The 24626-nt window shown below is 53.9% G+C and overlaps 1 protein-coding gene across 36 annotated transcripts in view; it reads right to left on the reverse strand.

The window, feature by feature from the left end:
• The window catches only part of RBFOX3 (RNA binding fox-1 homolog 3), a 523127-nt gene that overhangs the window by 386110 nt on the left and 112391 nt on the right, over positions 1 to 24626 (reverse strand). For 24 of the 36 annotated variants that reach the window (XM_077969019.1, XM_077969040.1, XM_077969017.1 and 21 more), the window contains one exon: positions 9920 to 10064. The gene's annotated coding sequence lies outside the window, so the exon portion shown is untranslated. Of the gene's footprint in view, positions 1 to 9919; positions 10065 to 10455; positions 10883 to 24626 lie in introns of those variants that run through there. The other 12 variants (XM_077969045.1, XM_077969033.1, XM_077969013.1 and 9 more) reach the window with 3 other exon arrangements.

The following is a 24626-nucleotide window of genomic DNA, read 5'->3' on the forward strand; positions in this document are numbered from 1 at the left end:
GGAGAAGACAACCATCTGCAAGCCAAAGAGAGGTCTTCAAAGAAACCAATGCTGCCAATAGCTTGACCTTAGACTTCTGGCCTCCTGAATTTTGAGAAAATTAACCTCTGTTGTGTGAGTCCCCGGGCTGAGGGGCTTCGTCATGGCAGCCCAAGCCGACCACACACCTCCCACATCTCATGACCACCCTCCATTCCCAAGCGAGGACACTGCCCTGGGTCCACTGGTCAGTGGCAGAGCTTATTCAAACACGACAAGTTCTGTGATCTGACCTGTGTGGCCTCTATACCGGCGCTTCTCAAACTATCTGCGGTGAAGGACTCATTGGTTTATTTCCAATTCATTCTGGACCTACATTTTTGTTTCTTTGTTTTGTTTTTTTGAGACAGGGTCTCACTATGCTGCCCAGCTGATCTCAAACACCAGGGCTCAACCAATCCTCCCACCTCAGCCTCCTGAGTAGCTGAGATGACAAGCCCTATACTTTCAGTTTCCTGAAAACCTATAAAAAAGGAATCACTAGAAACATGGAATAAAGAAGGCATACAAAGTACAAAGCCCAGGTTTTTATGATTAGACTCATCAGACCTGAAATGACTCCTTCAAATGACTGTCAAAGTCTAAATGCTGACTTTCAGCTTCCGTACTGTTGCAGGGATCAGCAGCGGCAGCTCACCGGCTGGCACCCATCCACAGACCTCACTCTGAGTAGCTGGGATATGGGTCATGTGAGGTGTGTCCCGAGCCTATTGCTAGGGAGATGCTGTGGGTTCAAATTCTGTGTGGCCCTGGGCTGGTCATTTATCTGCAGCTCAGCTTCCTCACAGAGCCTGAGGTGGAATTGTCATGAGGATTCACGATGATTCATATAAATTTTGGGACGAGAACCTCGGGTAAGATAACCTGCTCACACGTGTCATTCGGGGACGTCAGCCTGATGGATTTCCAGGCCTTGCACACTGTTCCGGACACTCCAGGCCCACAGATGCCTCCCACATGGAGTTGTGTTACGAGTGTGTTATTTGATCTTTGTTGAACTTGGGCTTATCTTTGCTTGCTCTCAGGCCCTCCCATAATGTTGACATCCTGATAACTCCCACTGGTGACTGCAGGTGGCCACACCCTGCAAGCTCCCTGCAATTCCAGCCATTACTCAGCAACGCTCAGCAATGCAAGGTCACTCAGAAACACCATCTGTCCAAGCTCCGTCTCCCCTCCCACCCCAAAGGAAAAAAGAAAAATTATTCTGTTCCGCCTCCATTTTTCTCCTCCTCCTCCTAAAAGCACACACACACTCACACACACACACACGCAGAACTAAAGTTAGGCTTGCCTTGACCTCTACTTCTAAATTAATTTTCCTTCCTCAGGCATTTGCTGACGCTCCTTTTCTGTTCTTTCCCCAACAGAACACAGATGTCTTTGAAAGCACCAAGCCTGCAAACACTTTGTGTATCCTTGCAAATCGGGTAAAAGAATAATTTTCTCCCAATCCATACAAATCCTCACACGTCCATTCACCTTTGCTGTGGAATTCACTGACAACCCCCTCTGAGGAATGTACGTGTCAACGCAGAAAAAAAAAATGAAGAAATTCCGGAATCACACCAAGGGGCCTCAGCCCCAGGTCCCATCTAAGAATGAGACCAGCAAGAACCACTTAGGCTCTGGATGCCGTTAACTCAGGTCCCTGGTGGCCCTTGATAATTTTGTATCTAAAACGAATGGATTTCTACAGATCCGTGTGGAACCTTCTCATGTTTCTCCATCCAGAACATCTCTGTGATGGTGCAGTCACAAATTCTGCAGTTACTTCTGTGTGAGGGGTCTGTTTGGATCGTGTTTGCACACGTGTCAACATACCATCTGGAACATACCATCCTGGAACACGCCCTCCTTCCCCTCGACGGAGGGCGACAATCATTTATTGACTCTCACTGAAGACATGGCCCTGATCGCTGGGGGACTCAGCATCTCAGAGGAGGGTGGGCTGTGCATGCAGAGGGAAAATAGGGGAGCAAAATCTGTGCAGAAGGTCACCTCACTCACATTTGACTTTTGTACCCGTGAACTTCAGTGCAGCGTATACCTAGAATCTGTTTCCTGCCTCAATTTCCCCTCATTCCTTGGTGCCATTAGTTCCTTTTCCAAAAGTCCTCATGGGTCTCCTCCAGCCCTGGACTCTTACCTTCACCATCACCACCTGACTTAGTCCCTGCTGCACGCCCACTGGCCTGCCTCACCGCCAGAGCCTCACGCATCACTAACTTCAGCACCCGTGCCCACCCAAAAATGTGTCCAGAGGTCTCTTTTTCCCTCTGCTTCTCAGGCCTGGCTCCGACCTTTCCTTCCGATCCATTCCTTCCGCATCTCAGGAGCCCCCTGGAGAGACCTCACGGGCTGCCCTCTCCTGGCCCAGCTCTACAACGCCTCCCTCTCCCACAGGCAGAGCAAGACTCCGGTTTCTCTCTCCTGTGACAAGTGTGCGCCCAAAACTTGCAGCACGAACTGTTTATTTTTAGGTTTAGATTTGGGGTCTGGCTTTTTAATTCTTAGTTTGTTCTCAAGTCCGATCGCAGCAGTGGGAGGTGGGAAGTGGGCGGGGGACAGAGAAGGATCTCAGCCCATCGCACCAGGCACCTCCCTCTCCTCTAGGTCTGTGGACGGCCTTCTGACCTGGGGTCCTGGGGTTCTTCCGATGTCTACTCTTACAGCTCCAGTCATTCTGGCCTTGGTTTTACGGCTCGGCCTGTACACCTTCTTATCATTGTCTTAAAATCGGCCAAGGGATGGTTCTTTTTCAGAGCTTCTCAGTGTCTGGGTGAGATCAGGGCTGTGAGGGCCAGGGGACACCTCAGGATGAGTCGTGGGCTATAGAGTCATAGTGCCTGAGCTCATCTTCCTCCTTGGCAGCCTGGGAGGATACAGTGGGTGGAATCACGTCCCCTCAAAACATGTTCCATCCCTAAGCCCCAGGACCTGGGACTGTGGCCTTAGTTGGAAATAAGGTCTTTGCACATGTGATCAAGTTAAGAGGTAGGCCCTCATCTAATGATTGGTATCCTTAGAAGATGATGGAAATGAGAACACACACATGCACACACATGCATGCATACATGTACACACACACAAATGCACACACACACAAATGCACACACACACAGGAATGTCACGCGCAGCAGACAGGCAGACAGGCATGGGGGTGGGGTTGCCTCATGATGATGGAGGCAGAGACTGGACTGACGGTGCGTCTATAAGCCAAGGCCCACAGAGGATGGCCAGTGGCCCCTAGAGCCGGGAGAAAGGCCTCCGTATGCTGGGAAAGCTCCTCCCTGAGAAGCAACCCCACTGCCACCCTGATTTTGGATCCCAGCCTCCAGGACTTGGCGAAAACAAAGAGCTATTGTGTGAAGCCACCCAGTCTGTGGCGTTCTGTGATGGCAGTCACAGGACATCGACCCAGATGATCTGAATTTCCAGCCCCACTGGCCAGGTCGACTGTCCTGGGGGCTGCACCTGACACCCTGGGCTGTGGGGGCCAACGACACTCTAGGGGCCAAGCCCTGCTGGCTCCTCTCCTTACATTATTTCCATCTGGGGAGCAGCGGCAGGGCCTCCCTTCCCACTCCAGCACTGGAACTACATCTGGAAGCTCTTCTCACCCTTAATTGTTCTTAATGCTTTAACACTCGGAGTGACTAATGGGCTGTAATTGGGAGCGGTGTCCTGGGGAACGCGCCGACAGCGCCCTCTGCAACCCGCCCAACCTCCTCCGCTGCTCACTCACAGAGCTCAAAAGTCACCAAGGAAAAATATTGGCCCGTTTTTCTATTTTTTAAAAAAATGTCACACCAGTGCCAACAAGCAGTTTTATCCTTCAGCCAACAAGTATAGGGCGAAGAAAAGGAGGGAGGCGAAGCCAGAAGCAGATGGGACAAAATAGCACAACTGCCACTGAGGTCTGTGACATCTGTCTGGAGACAAAGAGTTCTTGGAGGCAAACCCCACGCCAGTCAGTTCAGGGGGTGTGAAGGATTCCAGCCACACATTTCCCCTTGAAGAGGAAAGGAGAAGGGATAAGGCATCTCTGATGTCTTCTCATCTCCTCCCCGACCCCTGTGAGGGGTAAGTGCTGACTGCCAAGTCACCAGAACTGCAGAGAAGGAACCAGATGATAGAAAGGATAGACAGAGGCAGAGTGGCAGAATTAGGGGCCCTGGAAGAGAACGTACAGAAAAACCTGAAGTGCACACAATTCCTCAATGGGGTGGACGGACAGAGAGAGACAGACAGACAGAGAAGGAGGAAGAGGAGGAGGCATGAGAAAGGAAAGAAGTAGGCAGAGAGAAAAAAGAAGGAAGAGGAGAAAGAGAAAAAGGAGACAGAAGAGGAAGAAGAAGAAAAGGAAGAGGAGGAAGGCCGGGCACAGTGGCTCACTCTGTAACCCCAGCACTTTGGGAGGCCGAGGTGGGTGGATCACTTGAGCTCAGGAGTTTGAGACCAGAATGGCCAACAGGGTGAAACCCCGTCTCTACTAAAAATACAAAAATTAGCCAGGCATGATGGCGTGTATCTGTAATCCCAGTTACTCAGGAGGCTGAGGCAGGAGAATTTCTTGAACCCGGGAGGTAGAGGTTGCAGTGAGCTGAGACTGCGCCACTGCACCCCAGCCTGGGTGATAGAGCAAGGCTCCATCTCAAAAAAATAAATAAAGATCAATTTAAAAACAGAGGGTGCAGTGGCTCACACCTGTAATCCCAGCACTTTGAGAGGCTGAGTCAGGCAGATCATGAGGTCAGGAGATTGAGACCATCCTGGCTAACACAGTGAAACACCGTCTCTACTAAAAATACAAAACATTAGCCGGACACGGTGGTAGGCGCCTGTAGTCCCAGCTACTTGGGAGGCTGAGGCAGGAGAATGGCGTGAACCCGGGAGATGGAGTTGGCAGTGAGTGGAGATCGCACCATTGCACTCCAGCCTGGGCAACAGAGAGAGACTCCGTTTCAAAAAAAAAAAAAAAAAAAAAAAGAGGAAAAGAGGAGGAGGAGGAGGAAGAAAGGGAGAAACAGAAGCAATGGAGTGGGGCCCCAGGTCCTTGTCTTGCATCCTCTTTCTCACAGGGACATCCTCAGAGCTTGTTCCGAGAACAAGCAAGCAAAGGGGCAAGGTGGCAGAATTAGGCAGGATTAGAATGAGGGACTGAAGTGGCTGAGCTTGGCACCCCTCCTAAATATTTTCCAAATACATTTATCAATAGAAAAGGAATCATGGAAGATTTTAGGACCCATGTCTCCAAAGACCGGCTCAAACTAAAGTCTTCTCATTAAAATATTGGATCCAAGAAGGAAATAAGATGCCCCCGCAGGAAGGAGAGACCCCAGCAACGTCCTTCGGCTGGGCATCGCCTGTTCCACCCAGGAGCACGTAGGACAAGCTCCTGTGGCAGGAATGCATTCGCTTCAAGCCTGGGAGCAACGTCCCATCCACTTCTGGTGTAACTAGATGAAGCCATGATCTCCCTCTTCCTGCCGCCAGGCAACGCTCAGGCTTGTGCTCCAGAAAGCCCCACGCACATTCCCACAGCTGATGCGGGCAGCCTGTGTCTCGGCTTGGCCCTCGAGGGTGCCATGCTCCCCTGTGATGGATTCCAGTTTAACAGCTTTTAAAAACAAGCAGACAAGAGACGGGCGTGATGGATGAGTGCAGGAAGCACGCTCATTCGGAGATGATTTATGGGAAGTCACGTGTTGCCACTCATGGGTGCGTCCCCGAGGGTGGGGTCCGGGGTGGATGGATGAGTTTGGATAGTGTAAGCTGCACTACCACGGCAGGCTCACTCTCAACCCCACGGCGTGCGCGGCAGCCCCAGCTCCCATCTGACCATGGCAGGCTCACTCTCAACCCCACGGGGTGCGCTGCAGCCTCCCCTCCCGTCTCAGGCTGTCTGCATCAGGGCAGAAGACTTTGTTTATCTCTCAGCTCCAGAACAAAGGCGCACCCGTCCCCAAAAACATCTGGAGAAGAGACAACTGACCACACTCCTTGGCTCCTCTGAGTGACCCCAACAATGGACAGCAACGTGGTTTAGGAAAATTCCTATTACCCCATGAGAATGGCGAAGGCGGGGGGGAAGGAAGGGAAGGGTCAGGGTTGGAGGAGCAGATGACCCTCCTCTGGAGCTTTTGCTCAGGTCCATCTCTTCCCTGTGGACCTGAAAGACCCATCTGCCCCAGGCCTCAGCCACTGCATGTAACAGACAAATCTCATTTTGCAGCAGATTAATTTCCATCCATGTTTTTAATAAGGACTTAGAATTTACTATACGGTAAAACCCAAACTGAATCCATATTTAAAGGGATGAGCTTTAAAATGGGATCTAATTGACGGGATCCTTTCCAAGGCAGAGGAAATGAACCGGGGCTGAGGCAATGTCCTAGGCGGAAACGGCTTCCTCCCCACACTCTCCTTTGAAGCAAGGATTCGCCTGCAGTGATGGGGAGTCCCGCTCAAAGGCCTCCTTGCCAAGGCCATTCCTGAATCAGAAAGGCCAGCCCTCCTCACTGGGGTAAAAGCTCTTGCAGGCTTTTCCCTCCCCGGGTTTCTCCATCACTAATTTCCAAGTCCCTCTTAGGAAGCCCCTTCCTCTAGTCACATTCCTTTGGGCCATCGATGGCATCCACATGCCAGAGCTCTGGTAGCCCAAAGGTGGTTTTGGCAGCCCCTTCTCTGAAGCCCATGTCCAGGCCGCAGGGATAACCCAGGAGCATGCGGAGCAGGAGGGTGTCTGCAGGCACACCTGACCTCAGATACGTGTCCCTGGCCCTCTTCCTTCAGACACCCACCACCCACCCTCCTGAAGGTGAAAAAAAGACAGGCAGAGAGTCAAAGCCACACACAGGCCTCAGACCTCATTGCTTCTTGCTCAGAGGGGCTTCCTTCTCTCCCCTTGACCTCACCCTTCTAGAAAAGGAAGACTCTGAAATGCAGATTCCTCACTTCACAATTCAGAGCACACCTTTGGAATCAACAAGGGGCTGGACAGTGAACACACCGAGGGAAGCAGCTCAGGTCCAAAAGAGCTTGTGGGGTGACCCCACCAGCCCCTGGACTTCCCAGACCCTCCCTCGGGGGTGGGCTGGTCTTGTGCTTTCACTGTTGATGACCCTAAGAATTTACCTATTTGGGGGACATAGGTTCTCAGACCCACAGAAAGGTGAGGCTGGGCCCTGCAACCTCCTTCTTGGAGGCAGCAGGAAGTAGCATTTTCAGAGGAGCACGGGAGATGGTGCTACTGTCATGGCCTGCAGGATGTCTGTACATCGGGGCTCTCCCCTAGGGACAGAGCTGCAAGCATCTTCTTGGAACTAGGCCTCTGAGGTTCCAGAGACAGAGCATGATGTCAGGGGGTCGCTCGTCCTGCGCTGAGGCCAGCCCCAAACCTCGTGTCCAATATACATTTTCTCAGACAGCCTGCAAGCACGGTGATCTTGGCACAGAGTGACCTGACCAAGAGCCGTGGCTGATGGCACAGCAGCGCTGCCTTCACCACGACACTGCGGCGAGCCCCAGGGCAGAAGGAGCCAGAACGAGGAGTGGGATTCCTGCCCTCTAAACAGTCACATTGCTGCTTCTCTGTCCTGGTACCGGCTGGGGTGTGTGGCCTTCCCATCTGGGCTCCCCGAGGGGTCCCTGATGGTTTACGGAATGGAGTGACAGCTGTTTCAGCAGAGGAGGGGAATTGTTTAAGGGCTTATCTCAGACATGGGCCCAGATCCACCACTCTTCTCCTCCTGGGTCCATGGCAGAGCTAGTGCTCCCGGGGATAGAGTGGGACAGTGGGCTCCTCGGCTGTCCCCTGCTTCCACTCTGTCCCCCTCACAGAAGGTGGTGGCATCTTCATACATCCCAAATCAGGCCATTTAATCCCTCACTCAGAACCCTGCAGTGGCTCCCACCACCCTTAAGACAACATCCAAAATCCTCAGCCCCAACCTAAAGGCCACTGCATCCAGTCCTGGACCCTCTTCGTCATCTCCTTCCTCTACCTGCACAGTCCCCAGACCCCGGGACGCCAGCCCCTCCTGCTACTTCTCCAGCATGCCCGCATGTCGCTGCCTCAGCGCCTTGGACTGGCCATTCCCTCTGTCTGGAACGCTCTCCCCTCAGACATCCTGGGGTCCTCCCTCCCTTCCTTCTGTCTCAGCTCACAATATCAGCACCCGGGGCCTGCCCTTCTGTCCTGTGCAAGCCACAGCCCCCAACGTTCGCCTTGGTCTTAGCATGCTGCGTTTATCCTCACAGCATTATGTGCGCCTAACATACATTTATTCTCCATGTCCCTGCTAAATATAAACACCATGAGGGCCAGAACTTGACCTTGTCTCCACTGCGTCTCCAGCACCCCAAACAGGGCTCAGCACATCGGGGGCTCGAGGCTGTGGAATGAATAATGCAGGACAGTCTGGATCGATGAGCTACGGCAAGAAGACCCCAGGGAGCCCTGGAGCAGAGAAAGGCACCCATGGCCTTCACCAGAGAGAAGCAAGCAGCACATGCCTGGACATGCACCCAGATTGTGCGTGGAGATTTCCGATTCTGCGGGCTCTGGAAAGGGCATCTTTTGATGGGTATTGGAGAGACCAGCCTGTGTCTGGGCCTCTGATCTCTTTGCCTAGGGTTCTTGGTATCATCTGCTCAGCCCAGAAAGGGTCGTCATGCAAGCCTGCCTGCAGGCTTCAGGGCTCCAGTCCTCCCTGCATGGGGGTCAATGACCCACAGCTTTGCCCTGTCTATCATCAGGGAATGGGGCTGCACTGAACCTCACGGGGGCTTAAGAAAGAATTCACCTGGTGTCTGTCCCTCGTTCCTGGGAGGTGATCTCTAAAACCTCTGGAGTTTCCAAGGGATAGGAGTGTCTTCTGTTAGTCATAACAAGCCACTCCTGCCCATACCTGACCATGTGCTGACCTGCAACTCATAAGGACCCTTAGGAGGCTTCCATCGTGAGGCTGGCCGTGCACGTGATGAGAGGCTTGGAAATTTCACTCCCCACCTCAGGGGAGCAGAGAGGGCTGGAGACAGCTCAGCCACGTGACTCGGGGAGCTTTCGGGTGGTGAACTTGTGGGTGAACCAGCAGGGTGGTGCATCCTAGCTCCACGGCGAGTGGGTGTGGATGTTCCGTATCCAGGACACTGCCCGACCTCAACCTATGTGTGTCACATGACTGTCATACACCTGTCATTTTTAGTGTAGTGCCTTTTTGTTGTTGTTCTGTGAATTGTAGCAAATTATCAAAACTGAGGGGTCCTGGGAACCTCTGAATTTGCCACTGGTCACAAGTGCAGGTGGCCTTGGCAGGTTGCATTCGAAGTGAGAGCCGTCTTACAAAGCGCTTTGCCCGAACCCTGTGGAGTCGGACGCTGACTCTGGCAGTTAGTGTCAGAGCTGAACGGGGGGCGGTGGGAACAGAGGCATTGGGCCGTCCCCTCTAGAGCCGCACGAAGGCTTCAGGGCCCTCCCTGAGCTGCGGGGCAATCTGGGCAGCAGAACATGAACCGTGCAGGGGAAGGTCAGGCCCTGACCTTGGATTCTATGGCATCTCTGCTGACACCAGACAGTGGACCCCACACCCCGCCCACCCTCCTTCCAGGACTAACTGCCCCGAAGCCAGGCTGATGGGCTTCAGGGTACGAAAAGCGGTCACTCCTTAAAAATTCTACCCCATACCTTCCTGGGCATCCGTCGACGCCCCCCTCCTACTCCACAAAGACACCATGACCTGAAAACTAGAGACTGGCAGAGAACGTCCCTACCCCGCAACCCTTTCTGTAAAATAAAATCGCCGCATTAAAATGGATTTTCTCCACAAATGCAAACTCTGGGGATGGGCGTGGTGGACAGGTGGGACCGCCTTACCTGGTAGTGGGAGGTGAGGTCTGCTTTGCTGTGCGGGGAGGCCCCAGTGGGGCTCCTTCTGGACCGTCCTTGGCAAGGAGGGGGCTGCTGGGGAGGAGCAGCGACTGCAGGAAGATTGTTAGCGTCTCAGAGACAGAATTTCAACCTGCAGGGGGAAAAAAGCAAGTAAAAAAAATGCCTTTGAAGGAAACATCTTCCTTTTGATCTAAAACAAACATTTGGTACTAATAAACAAGGGGGGGCAGCTTCAAAGCCAACCATTTGCCACCAGGGATTGGCACCCTCCAAAGGGCACTTCGCTTTTTATGCCCCAGGGGAGTAAAAGGAAACTTGCAGAAAACACATCATTAGGACCCTATTGCCGAACAACCAACGGTGCAGTCCATCCCCGGGTCCGCCCCTCTCCCAGCCCACTTGCGATGGTCCTCCACCCCCAGCAACTCTTCCACCCCACCACGCTGGCTCCTCCCCATCGCCTCTCCCACCGCCGCCTGCTCTCGCTTCCTCCCCCATCCAGCCTAGATTCCAGGACCCACCACTGTCTGCACTCCCCCAGCTACTTTGTCCCTCTCTTTTAAAAATATTCATCCGATGATGTCACTGTCCTGATCTGGTGACACAGCCTTCCACTGGTGTCCTGTATCATTTGGAAGAAACACTTAAAGTTGTTTCAGCGGCCTGCAAGCCAGGTGAGTCGGGCTTCTATGATTTGGGGACTTCCTAAGAAGATCAGATGCAAGGTCTCACAAGGCGGCTGTGCGCTCGTAGACGGCTTCATGGCCAACCCTCCTTGGCCTCTGGGGCTCTCGGCAGTCTGGCCCCCTCTCCTAGCACACTGCCTCTCTCCCCTGCAGCCCCATTGGCTTCCTGGCTGTCCCTCCACGCAGGCGCATGCCTCCCGGACCCCACCCCGCACCACGCCTTTGCACGTCTACTGCATGGAATGCTTTTCCCTGCACATTTGCAGGGCTCCTTCCCTCCCTCCCTCCCTGTCTGCCTCCCTCCGTTCCTCCCTGCCTCCCTGCATACCTGCCTCAGAACTGTGCACATATGGCACCTTTCCGAGGCCATCCAGGAACAGAACACCCCATCAAAATAACCAGCATTCCTCTGGCATTTCCTTCTCCTTTCCCCCCATGAATTCCCCCCCCCCCCCGGGACTTAGCACATCTGGCTTCACGTGGATGTGCTGGGATCCCACCATCCTGCCTTGCCTCCGCTGGAATGCAGGCTTCCTGAGGGCAGGCATATTCACATCTGCTGGATTTAGTGCTGAATCCCCAATGCCCAGGATGTGCCTGGCACACAGCTGGGGCTCGCTCCATATTTTTCTGAGTGAATAAGTAAATGAATGAAGAATGAACCCACAAAAGTTACTCCCCCATTAATACTTCTGGGTTTATTTAGAATCATATCCCACTATCACACCAGAGAGCAGGAATTCCCGGGAAACGGAGGGGGCCAGAGGATTCTGTTTGTTTGGTTGGTAGGGGCTGGCAGGGGGTAGACCTGAACCTGGAAATTCTTGTTTGCTTAATTTACTCCAACCCAAACAGTGTATGTGTGCCGTCAGCCAGACAGGACACAAAAACGATCTAGGAGATCCACTCTGACCAACCCGAGAGACTGTCTTTGGGATAGAGTCATGAGATTGGGGTGGCCAGGGAGTGGCTGAGCTGTGTGATTCCCTGAATCGCCCCCACCACTGGCAGCACCCAGAAATTTCACAACGGGGTTTTAAACAACGACGACAACAACAATAATACATTAACCAATTTGTTTCTTTTCCTAAAATCCAGTCACTGAATGGAGTACAACCCCCACACTGAAGAGCAGAACCAGCATCCCAGAGAGCTCAGCAGCCCTGGAGCAATGCCTGGGGAACATCTGGCCTTTCAGGGACCATCGGTGCCGAGCCCAGTGCCCAGTGCTGGGCGTGGGAGCCACTTTTCAATGGCAAAAGTATAAGTAATATGAACAGTTCCATGGATGAAATGCAGCCAAGGAGGTGGCTGGGAGAGGGCCTGGGGGCAGGGGACCTGAGCAGAAGTAGAGGACTCAGGTGGAGGTGGAAGGCAGCCCAGGTTGGGCAGGAAGGGGCCCCAGGAAGGGGCCTGGCCTGGTGGGGAGAGAAAGCAGGCAGCAGGCTTCTCTGCAACCTGAGTGCTTGATTCTCAGCAGGAGCAGAAAAGGCAAGAGCTAGAACTCACACTGCACCAGGCCCTGGGCAAGGAGGTCTGTGGAGGACTGAAGATCTGTGCCAAGCCTCCTCTGAGCCTGGTGTCCACACCCCCACAGCCCCAGCTTCCAGCTGCCCCAGTGACCAGAGAAGCAGAAGCATCTGAAAGCCCTCAAGTCTCCCCTGGTCCTGTCGGGGCTTTCAGGGAGACCACAGGATACCCTTCTGGTCCTGGAGGCGATTCCCAAGCATTTGCTTCAACTCTCAACGTCACCTCCTCCCCAGACAGGGTTCCCAGAGCCAGGATGGAGGCAGGTGGTCCAGGGAGACTCCTGCCCTGCTGCTCTCTCCCACCACCCCCAAAGCAGAAGCAGCCCAGGGCCTGGGTGGGAGGAGAGCCTGGGGAGAGGCGGGCTGTCTGCCGGGGCTGCCACCCTTCCTGACTCATCAGTTCTCTTGCCTTTGAGGCGGATGGAGCTGCCCTCCCCAGAGCAGCCCTGGCAGGGCAGGCGCCCACAGGAAGGAATGGAAACAGAGTCCATCCCTGGGGATCCCCAGTCATCCCCCGAGGCCACATGGACACTGATGCTGCCCAGCCTGGCAGCCAGTCCAGGGCCAGGGAACCTAACCCCTTGAAGGAGATGGGGAGGAATTAGAGGGAGCAAAGACAGGGTGGGGAGATGTGATGAAGGAACCCAACAGAAGCTCCAACCCCACTGCTCCCCTCCCCAGCACAGAGATCTTTACGTCTTATGCCTGAAACTCAGGCCACCTTCTCTGGGTGCAAATGTCTTCACATCCCCCCAGAGGCCGAGCTGAAGGCGATGCTCCCGGCGCCCCCACACCTCTCCTCCGCACCTTGCAAGCCAAGCTGACAGGAGGTTATTTCATTTTAACGGGTCGTGCCCAGCCCCGCCTGCAGCCGCCAGCTTAGAGGATGGAGACATGAGCGATCCACAGGCTGCCGAGTCCAGAGCGCGGGGACCCACCCCAGCGCAGCCACCCCTGCCTGGGCCCGAGCCTCCTTGGCGTTGGTAGGCGAGTCCTGTGCGTCCTGCATCCCTCCCCTGCCGCCAGCTGGGCGAAGGTGCTGCGTCCTAGCCCCACCGATAGGCCCAGCCTGGTTTTGTTTTCCTCAGCCCGAGCTGAGTGGGAGATAACAGCTTGTCCCTGATTGTAATGGCATGTTTTTCCCCACTGCGCAGTGGGAGACACCAACCATCACCCATAGCACAGACCACAGGCCTATGGCCCCCTCCACGTGCACCCCTATGCCCCACACCCGACCCCTTGGTGCTGCGGGGTTTAGGGGACCTCAGGGCTCACTCCAGGCTCGTGGCTGGCAGAAGGAGTGGAACCGCAGTGGGAGGCAAAAGGCCCAGTGACCAAGTCCCCTCGAAGGCTCTCGAGGCCCCGCAGCCCAGCAGGGGTGGGAGCAGAGTGGGGGCCTGGGCTGGGCTGCAGGTGGCTTCTCAGGGCGAGCCCACGCAGTGGCAGGGACCACGGTGGGCGGGGCCTGGTCGAGGCCACAGCCTGCCATTCCCCCACTTGTTGGGGACAAAAGCGTCCAGTCTGTCGCAGGAGCGAGCTGTGTCCTCCTCATTCTCTGAGCCGTATTTATGGCCCCTCACCACGTGCTGAGTGCAGTGCTCAGAGCACAGCAGAGCACGCAGGGACACTCAGAGCACAGCAGAGCACACAGGGAGCACTCAGAGCACACAGGGAGCACTCAGCACAGCAGAGCACACAGGGAGCACTCAGAGCACAAAGGGAGCACTCAGAGCACACAGGGAGCACTCAGAGCACACAGGGAGCACTCAGCACAGCAGAGCACACAGGGAGCACTCAGAGCACAGCAGAGCACACAGGGAGCACTCAGAGCACACAGGGAGCACTCAGAGCACACAAGGAGCACTCAGCACAGCAGAGCACACAGGGAGCACTCAGAGCACACAGGGAGCACTCCGCACAGCAGAGCACACAGGGACACCCCACTGTTGACCTTCACAGGGAAAAGCCTCTGAGGCCTCCTCACCTCCCCTTCTTCTGGGAGGTCAGGTGGGGAATTCTGAGCCCCATCCTGTCCCCTACACACACACACACACATGCACACATGCTCACATATGCACATGAACACAGACGGGCCATCCTGGACCCTACCCTCCACCTGCTTCCTCAGAATCTAATCCTCTTGCTTTAATGACAGAGCCCCCAAATAATATAGGGGTCCAGGGAGAGGCTTAAGCATCCCCAGAAGGCTGGCCATGGGTGGCAGGGCCCCCAGAAGAGCTGGGAAGCGTGAGGAGTGTCCTACAAAGGGTGAGGGCTGTGCCCTGGGGCTTGGAGGGGGCCTCAGTCTCAGAGAAGGATTTTAAAGACCCCTGCGCCCCCATCTGCAGCTGGCCAGTTTCCTCTTCCCAGCTCTCAGCCTAGCCGCTTCAGCCTGCTGCAGAACCAGCCAGCACTGCTCCCGAGGCAGCACGAAGCTGGGGCAGCCCCTGGTGCTCTGGCCCCAAAAGACCTCCTCTCAGATTCTTGTCAAAGATGGAAAAATAAACATTCGGACTGCTATAAAGTGTCTTCTACCAAAAAATAAGCAGACACACAAACGAAGAGGGAGGTAGGGGAAGGAGTGAGAGAGACGGAGGGAGGGAAGAAGAGGGAAGGAAGCCTCTGGGGACGAGGCACGTTCACCCAGCCTGGACAGGGGAAGGTTGAGGAGGGCCGTGGCAGAGGCGTGGGTGAGGCACACAAGGTAGCTGGAACAGAATCCACAGGCAGATAGTCCAGGTGCGACGCACTGGCCAGGCAGAGAGTAGGCCAGGACAGCAGGTCCCAGGGAAGGGCAGAGAAGGCAGAAGTCAGATGACCTGCCCTGGCGGGCCCCGGTGGGCCCCGACGACCTTGGACTCACGAGTTGCCTTTGGTCAGAAGTGTGGACTTGTGTTGACCAAGATGCTGCAGAGGCCAGGGGGAGCCAGAAGCAAGGGGCAAGCACAGCTAGGAAAGAATGTGTTGAGACGGGGGAGGGGAGGGCCTGGCCGAACCACCATCCTCATCCTTGTCCTTAGCCCCCCGTCAGTGTTGGCTCACCACTGTGCCCCAGTGCCTGGCCAGTGCCGGCACACAGTAGGCGCTCAGCAGTTTCGGTGAAATGAATGCTGCAAAGAATGTGGCCAATCTGGGTGAGTGGTGTGGAGCTGGGTAACGTTTCTGTTGAAAATTCCCAGCTGTAATCCTAGCACTTTGGGAGGCTGAGGTGGGCGGATCACAAGGTCAGGAGATCGAGACCATCCTGGTTAACATGGTGAAACCCTGTCTCTACTAAAAATACAAAAAATTAGCCGGGCGTGGTGGTGGGTGCCTGTAGTCCCAGTTGCTCCAGAGGCTGAGGCAGGAGAATGGCATGAGCCGGGGAGGCAGAGCTTGCAGTGAGCCGAGATGGCGCCACTGCACTCCAGCCTGGGGGACAGAGTGAGACTCCGTCTCAGAAAAAAAAAAAAAAAAGAAAGAAAAGAAAATTCCTGGGTGACCTGAACACGGACAAGTGGGATCAAGAAGTTGTCACTGATTTGCATCTGACCACAGGATGGTCTCAGGCTCCTAGAGGTGGGGGTGAGGTGGAATGACCTTCCCATTCTACATGGCAAAGAAAACGAACTGAGCCCACCTGAGAACCCAGGCGTCCCGAGACCCTCGCACTCACAGCCTCCTGTGCCGAATAAGAACCCAGGCGTCCTGAGACCCTCGCACTCACAGCCTCCTGTGCCGAATAAGAACCCAGGCGTCCCGAGACCCTCGCACTCACAGCCTCTTGTGCCGAATAAGAACCCAGGTGTTCCGAGACCCTCGCACGCACAGCCTCCTGTGCAGAATAAGAACCCAGGCGTCCCGAGACCCTCACACTCACAGCCTCCTGTGCAGAGAGAGGACCAACAGCCAAGCATACAGATATCCTGGATTTTTTTCCCCCAGATCTCCAAATAGAAGACCACACTTGGACTTCAGCATGCAAGGGGACATCACTAGTGTTTTATAAATTAAGGCTCATCTGAGGATGTGGCTTCATTTATAGGATTTAAGATGAGGCATCACAGAGCGGTAGAAGTAGCTGGTGAGTTGAGGAGGAGCCCCCCTTTTTACTACCCCTTCCCCAGGCCTACTGACAGCAGCACATGGGGGAATGAGACGGTGGTCCCCCTCTGGGCAGATGCAGCCCTGCCAGTGCAGAACTTGAATTCTGAGGCTGTTCATCTTCTCAGGGCATGCTACACTCCATTCTCTGCAACAGCCTGGTTGGTGTGCCTTGGAACATTTCAGGCAACAGCAAGGGAAAAGCTTGGAGCAGGACCCACAGGCCTGGCTTCTCCTCCCAACCTATCACTGTGTGACCTGGGACATCTGAACATCCCTGATCCTTTCCCCCAGCAACTCACAGGAAGTGCCTACTATGTGGCAGATGCAGACCCAGGTACCAGGCATTCAGCAAGGTGCAATAGCAACCCCATCCCCGCCCAAAGTGTCTTGGATGTCACCTTCCCTGCCCCCTGCGCAAGGCACACAGAAAGAAGACGGAAAGGGCTTTGCACTAAATCACAACTGCACTTTCTCCTAATACTCCAAGGAGTCAAATGACCTCTGAAGGCCACCAGAGCCACAGGCCTCTTTGTGATGGTCAGACATGGGCTTGTGAAAGAGCCATTTAGGGACATAGCATAGGGGACTCCAAGACCAGGGGGACCCTAAAATCATCAGAAATCAAGTTTGGGTTTTTATGTCATTTTGCTCATCTGTTTTTGTTTTTTGTTTGTTTTTTAACAAAGATAGTGATATCACCAGAAATATGCCCGCATTCTTATTTGGCTTCCTGGAGGGACTCAGAAAATGGCACTTGCAAAATCTCAGAGGATTCCACTCGCACATTTTAGATTGTGCTTTTCTTCCCAAACTGCACCTTTGCTGGTACATTTTATTGCAGAGAGCGGAACTTTTTAGCCTTCTAGTCCTGCCAGAAAGTTAAAAAAAAAAAAAAAAGAATGAGAGTAATGGCAAGGATTTAACATTCTTTCTTTATTTTTTGAGACAGGGTCTCACTCTGTCACCCAGGCTGGAGTGCAGTGACTTGAACACGGCTCACTGCAGCCTCCACCGCCCAGGTTCAAGCAATCCTCCCGCCTCAGTCCCCCAAGTAGCTTGAACTACAAGTGTGCGTCACCATGCCTGGCTAATTTTTGTAGAGATGGGCTTTTGTAGAGATGGGCTGTATTTTTTGTAGAGATGGGCTTTCACCATGGTGCCCAAGCTGGTCTCGGACTCCTGAGCTCAAGCGATCCACCCACCTTGGCCTCCCAGAGTGCTGGGATTACAGGTGTGAGGCACTGCGCCTAGTCCAACGTTCATTTTTAAAACCATGGAATTCTCCAAAGGCACTAGAGCTGCGCACCCTCCGAACTGCAGCACTTCCTCAGGGTATGCAGCCTCCTGGAGCTTGCCCGGGGTGCAGTTCCACAAGGCACTGTTCTCTTTCCTTCTGTTTTTCTTACACTAGCTTCTCCCTGGGTGCCAGTGGCTCTACTTCTGCCGTCTTTTCTGGCTAATCCCTCTCATGATACCTTTCAGGGCTGCTGGCTTTGCTCTGTTCTGTTTTCCGTCACCCCAGTTCCTCCTCAGCCTCTGCACCCCGCAAAACATAAGCTCCTAACCAAAAGCAGAGTCTGAAATGGGACTCAAACTAAGAAAGCAAAACTTGCTCTTTCTTTAACCAAGAGAAAAACAACACAGAGCACCTCATTTTAGTGGTAAAGATTATAGGGAATACACAATATTCGGAATAAATGAGCCTCCTCACCCCGTTTTTTTTTTGTTTGTTTGTTTGTTTTTGTTTTTTTTTTTTGAGACAGAGTCTCGCTCTACCGCCCAGGCTGGAGTGCAGTGGCTGGACCTCAGCTCACTGCAAGCTCCGCCTCCCGGGTTTACGCTATTCTCCTGCCTCAGCCTCCCGAGTAGCTGGGACTACAGGTGCCCGCCACCACGCCCGGCTAGTTTTTTTTTTGTTGTTTTTTGGTTTTTTTTTTGTATTTTTTAGTAGAGACGGGGTTTCACCAGGTTAGCCAGGATGGTCTCGATCTCCTGACCTCGTGATCCGCCCACCTCGGCCTCCCAAAGTGCCGGGATTACAGGCTTGAGCCACTGCGCCCGGCCCTCCCCCTGTTTTTAAACCACTCTTGTGAAGCCAGCTGAGTTCCTGGCTCCCCTCGTGCCTTCGGAATCCTGTCTCTGGCAAAAGTAATTTGGGTTTTATTCTTCTGGCATCTGGTGGGAGTCGGTGACAATTTTACTGTAGCTACACTTCTTCTTTTTTAATACCAGTGTGTTTTAATAATACAGTGTACCTTTTGGTATTGTTGAAATGTTACATTATTCAACATATCCAACAGAAAAGGGAAGGGCCTTCTGTAATTTATGTGTCCTCGGCGCTGTGTTTAAAGCTTGTAACGTGGAGGGCTGTAATTTGGGAGGCAATTTTCCCCAAGGTCGGGAGAACAGTTTCTGGAGGAGAGGCTGGAGACTGCCTGACCCGGGCTCACTGGGTTGGGGGCCCAGAACCCTGGCCATGAGGCTAACCCTAGTGGTAGGGAGTACTGTGGGCCCCAAACCAGAAATGTTCCCCAAAATGCAGCAACAACAACAAATCCTCAGCCCGGCTATGGCTGGCTCGGTAGGCACCTTGGGTTTCAAGCAACTCATCTAGTTTCCAGGTTCTGGCCCTTCCAGAGAGTCATTGCTGTGCTAAACATTCATGAGTCCCTCCCGCATGGATACTGGGGCACAGCTGGAAACAGCACAGGCACCTGTTGTGGGGCCTGCAGTGTAGAGAGAGAGAGAGAACAGGTAAACCACAACCCCAGGAGAGGCGGTGTATGGGCTCCTACAAGATGGCAAGCTCCAGAATGTTGGGGCCTTATTTTTCTTTTTTTTTTTTTTTTGAGACGGAGTCTTGCTCTGTCCCCCAGGCTGGAGTGCAGTGGCCGGATCTCAGCTCACTGCAAGCTCCGCCTCCTGGGTTCACGCCATTCTCCTGCCTCAGCCTCCCGAGTAGCTGGGAGTACAGGCACCTGCCACCTCACCCGGCTAGATTTTTTGTATTTTTTTTTTTTTTTTTTTTTTTTTTAGTAGAGACGGGGTTTCACCAGGTTAGCCAGGATGGTCGCGATCTCCTGACCTCGTGATCCGCCCGTCTCGGCCTCCCAAAGTGCTGGGATTACAGGCTTGAGCCACCGCACCCAGCCTGGGCCTTATTTTTCTGAGCGCCACAGCTAAGCCATTGAGAATGGTGCCTGGCACACCCCAGTGCTAAGCAAACATGCTTGAGTGAGTGCATGAAAGAGTGAAAAGCCAATAGAGAGACATGGGTGATGGGCGTCTGGGAGCCTAAGCAGGGGTACTGCATTCGTGGGAGGTGTTCTAGCTTCCTAGGGCAGGTGACCGACTCTGGAGTGAATCAGAGAGGGGCAGGGAGGGGAGGAGAGAGGAGGGCAGGTGCAGAGCCTTGGACAGAAGGAGCAGGGGAAACGTCATCTAGGGAATGCAAATAATAGAAGAAGTTTGGGACTGGGGGATAGCAGGAGATGAGACCAGACATATAAGTCAGGAACCAGATCAGGAAGTACCTTGAACACTGTACAAAGGACTTTAAAAAGCGGTTTGAGGAATTTTAAGCAGGACATGATGCAGATTTGGGTATTCGGAAGCATGCTCTGGTGCTGATGTGGGCCTGGTAGAGGGGAAAAACCAAGGCAGGAATCTCAGCGGGGAGGCGGCCCAGGTGATCCAATGGCTTACGGAAAGGCGGATGGAGATTAGTGACTGCGAACACCAGGATTTGGTGACCAGTCCCACCCACATGGGAGATGAGGAAGACACAAGCCACCTCCCAGTTTCGGGTTTGTCCAGCTACATAAATAGGGAGCCAGTTTGTGATAAGGTGAGGAGGAAGAAGGTGGGCTTGGGAGACCAAGACATCAGGAAGTTACAGTGCAGGGGCCTTCAGCTCGGTGAAGGTGTCATTTATCACATTATCACCTGCAGTCCACTCTGCTATTCCTTACACCTTTTCCTATGTTAAAAATGGCACGAGGCTGGGCACAGTGGCTCATACCTGTAATCCCAGCACTTTGGGAGGCCAAGGTGGGCGGATCGCTTGAGGTCCGGAGTTTGAGACCAGCCTGGCCAACGTGGTGAAACCCTGTCTCTACTTAAAAACTACAAAAATTAGTCAAGCGTGGCAGCACACACCTAAAATCCCAGCTATTCTGGAGGCAGGAGAATTGCATGAACCCGGGAGGCAGAGGTTGCAGTGAGCCAAGATCAGGCCACTGCACTCCAGCCTGGATGACAGAGCAAGACTGTCTCAAGAACAAAACAAAGAAGAAATGGCACCATATGATGTTTCAAGGCCGATGGGGCTGAGCTCACATTGGACATGCTGAGTTTGAAGAGCCCCTGGAATGTCCAGGAAGGTGGTTGGTCAGTGGGTGGTGCTAGCATCTAAACTGGAGAGAATCCTGTCTGCACTGGGGACCGTGGCAACCAGGTTCCAAGACAGCCCCTGTGTCTTCACCTCCTGGTGCCCAGAGTTGTCCCCTCACCTGTCATACCAGCATTGGTCTGTGTGACCAATAGAATTCAGCAGAAGTGAAGGTTCATCAATTCTAAGATTAGGTCTTAAAAGACCTCCATCTTTCTCTCACTCTGGAGGAAGTCAGCCGCCCTGTCATGAGAACACTCGGGCAGCCCTACAGAGAGGCCACTTGGAGAGGAACTGGGGCCACAGCCAGCAGCCATGAGAGAGACCAGCTTGGAAGCAGATCCTCCAACAAGAGGCACCAGCTTAGAAGCAGATCCTCCAGCCCCATTTGGGCCTTCCCATGCCTGCAGCCCTGGCCAACATAAACTGCAACCTTGAAGGGATGCTGAGCCAGGCACCCAGCTGAGCCCCTCCCAGATTCATGAACCTCAGAAACTATGAGCTAATAAATGATTGTTGTCTAAAGCCATTAAATTTGGGGATAATCTATTACACAGCAATAGATAACACAGGGATTACAAAAAAAAATATGAATGGGGCTGTAGCCACAGTCATGGAGAAGAACACAAAGTGAGAAGACGAGATGAGAGCAGATTACAGAGGCGAGGAGGGTCACACTGGGGCACACCAGGAGGCAGTGGTGGGAGAGAAAGGCTGGTGAGGAGGGATAAGGAAGAGCCCTCAAAAGGAGGAAGACAAGGCTGAGAACACTACAAAATCCCAAGGATGAGAGCTCTATTAGGCTGTTCTTACATTGCTATACAGAAATGCCTGAGGCCGGGTCATTTACAAAGAAAAGAGGTTTAATTGGCTCCTGGTTCTGCAGGCTGTATAGGAAGCACAGCGTGGGCATCTGCTCCTGGTGAGGTCTCAGGAAGCTTCCACTCATGGTGGAAGGTGAAGAAGGAGTAGGCGCATTACACAGCAAGAGGGGAGATGAGGGAGGTACCACGCTCTTTCAAACAACCAGATCTCACATGAGCTAATTGAGAGACAACTCACTCATCACCAAGGGGCTGGTGCTAAGCCATCCATGTGGGATTCGCCCCCATGATCCAATCACCTCCCACCAGGCCCCACCTCTAACACTGGCAAACGATTTCAACATGAGAGTTGGGGGAGACACACATCCGAACTGTATCAAGAGCATTTCCAGAAGGAGAGCGTCAGATGCTACAAAGGTCCAGCAGGACCCCGGCTTCCCAGGGACCAAGTTCTCCCCCTACCTTGTCTCAGTCCAGTCCTTCTTACCTGCCACCTCCCTGCCTGGCTGCTGGTCCCATCGCATCCCTCAGATCCCACTTCCAGGGTCTTCAGTCTTCAATGAGAGGCCTTCCCTGACCACCCAAGCTAAAGGAGTCCCCAACCCCAGTTTCCCGGTCACTTTCTGTCATAGCTGCCTGGCATTTGTTGCAAGTTGTAATTATATTTTCATTTGTTTCTTTACTCAGCCATGACCTATGAAGGCTGGGAGGTATCTGTTTCCTTCACTACCATAAACCAAGTGCATGAGGTATCCTAGGTTCTCAATATTTGTTGGATAAATGGATGGAAAGAAAGAAAGATAAAAACCCTGAGTTTCACCTGGAGGCCCAGTTCAACTGGTGGAAAAACCGTTCCCTCCCCAAGTCACACACCTGCCACAGCAGTAGGGCTCCTTGGCTCTGGAAGAAAACATAGCCAGGCTGGGGGAGGACGTGGAGAAGAACAGGAGACTCTGAAGGTGACCCAGACCAGCTCTTCCATCATTCCAAAAGTGGGGAAGCTGGACATGGTGGTGCATGCCTGTAATCCCAGTTATTTAGGAGGCTGAGGCAGGAGGATCACTTGAGCTGAAGAGTTTGAGGCTAGCCTGGGCAACATAGCAAGACCCCATCTCATATCTCATAAATAAATAAATATTAATTAAAATGAAGGCATCTGTAGGAAGTCCAAGTGGCCACCGTATTAGCAAGACCCCATCTCATATCTCATAAATAAATATTAATTAAAATGAAGGCGTCTGTAGGAAGTCCAAGTGGCCACCGTATTTCCTTCAAGCATTCAACAAACATCAACAGCCTGTGCAACTGGGCTAGGTGGTGGGAACCTGTCCCCTCAGCAGTTCAGAGTCTTGGTGGGGAAGCTGGCAGCCAGACAGGGAGGAGAAGATGCAGTGTAAGGGGTGAGGCCTGAAGGCTGACTGTCCCCCTCCACCCTGCCTCCCGGAGCTATGAAGCCCTGGGCAAGTTGCATAGCCTCTCTAAACTTCCGCAGCTCGCCTGTAAGCAGGACTGCTCCCACCGCACAGGCTGGCACCAGCTTTTGTTCCTCACCAGCAAAGCACTTCAGCCTGGGCCAGAGCACAGGTCCACATTGCCGTGATTTCAACCAGTAAGTACAATACACTGCAGAGAAGACATACAGAGCACTGTGGACGCAGGGAGGGTTGGAGTGGGCTGGGGAATGAGCAGCTTTCTGAAGGAGGTAACAGTGGAGGCTTGAAGGAGTGGGAGGCATGGAGCAGAGAAGCAGCTCGGAGACATAAACCCTCCCATGCCCAGGCAAGGAGACTGGAGGGCCTGCCCAGCTGAGGGCTTCAGTGGCAGGACCCAGGCCAGAAGTGAGGCCCGCCAAGGACTGAACCCAACCCTGCCTACAGAGCAGTATCTGTGGCCAGCGGCACCGTCACCAACACCAGCATCTGGGCCAGGGCCACAGCCTGAAACAGCCACACCCGGCAGAGGCACAAGAGGACCATGCAGGGGCCGTGCAGAGCTGGAGGTCAATGATTTTCATCTGAACAGGGAGCTGGGCCCCAAGGAGGACTTGGGGGTGGCTGTTTGTGCACACAGTGGCCATCTGGGATATGGAGGGCGGGTTTGCCACAGTTCAGGTTCATCCCCATGCTTGCTTCCCCAGGTGTTGTGCCCAGTGAAGGGTCGAAGCCCCCTCCTCATAGCCCATCCTGTTCCCCGGCCCCCTTGGGGATCTCCACAGGTGAGTTACCTGGCTCAGGTCGGGTGGGAGGTGAAGAGAGGAACTTTCTAGTTGCTTTTCTCCAGCTTGGAAGTGAGGCTTTGGAGAAGCCTCCTGAAGGGGAGATGGGAGGGACAGCTGGCAGGGGTCAGGAACACCAGGGGGGATGCAGAGAAGTACAGGGAGTTGAGGGGTGCAGGGGGCTTCAGGGAGACAAGGGAGGGATACTAGTGTAGAATCCAGGATGGGGTAGGGTACAAGGGCACAAGGAGGTGGGAAGGGGGAGCAGTGAGTGGAGATGTGGGGTGAGGGAGAGGGGACTGGGACAGGGGTGCAAACAGGCAGGAAGGCGGGGGAGGGGTGCAGAGGGTGGGGAGGTGAAGGCAAGCATACTGGGGGCAGGGATGAGGGTGCAGGAAGGTGGGAAGGTGGGGGAGGGGTGCAGAGGGTGGGGAGGTGGGGGAAGAGGTACAGGGCAGGGATGGGGGTGCAGGAAGGTGGGAATGGAGTCCATGGGACAGTGACAGGTACAGAAAGGTGGTTGAGGGGCACAGGGGTGCAGATGGAGGGAGGTGGGGGAGAGGGTATGACAGGGTGGGGCACAGGGGCAGGGGAGGGATGCAGATACCCAGAGTCTGGGTGCAGGGGTGGGGTGGCAGAAGGTAGTTGTGGTTGTAGGGGGTGGATGGGGTGGAGGTTAAGGCAGAGGCTCCTGTGGGCTGGGACCCTGCACTCCCCCAGCATCGGCGCAGCCTGAGCTGTGACAGCGTGGCAGATGGGTATATGCAGAAGCATGGCCCCTGGTAAATAGGATTGGGATGTTGAACAGCCGTCATGTTCTCTGAAACTGGCTCTATGCCACAAATGGAGAGAACTGTGACCTTAATAGGATGCTAAACTTTTGGAAGGTGGAGAGAAATGGAGAGAGCCAGAGTCGAGGACTGAGGGTCCCCCTCTCTGGCTGGAGGCCAGGGCTACTGGTG

This window comes from Macaca mulatta, chromosome 16 (assembly GCF_049350105.2).
Source record: "Macaca mulatta isolate MMU2019108-1 chromosome 16, T2T-MMU8v2.0, whole genome shotgun sequence".
NCBI classification, from domain to species: domain Eukaryota; kingdom Metazoa; phylum Chordata; class Mammalia; order Primates; family Cercopithecidae; genus Macaca; species Macaca mulatta.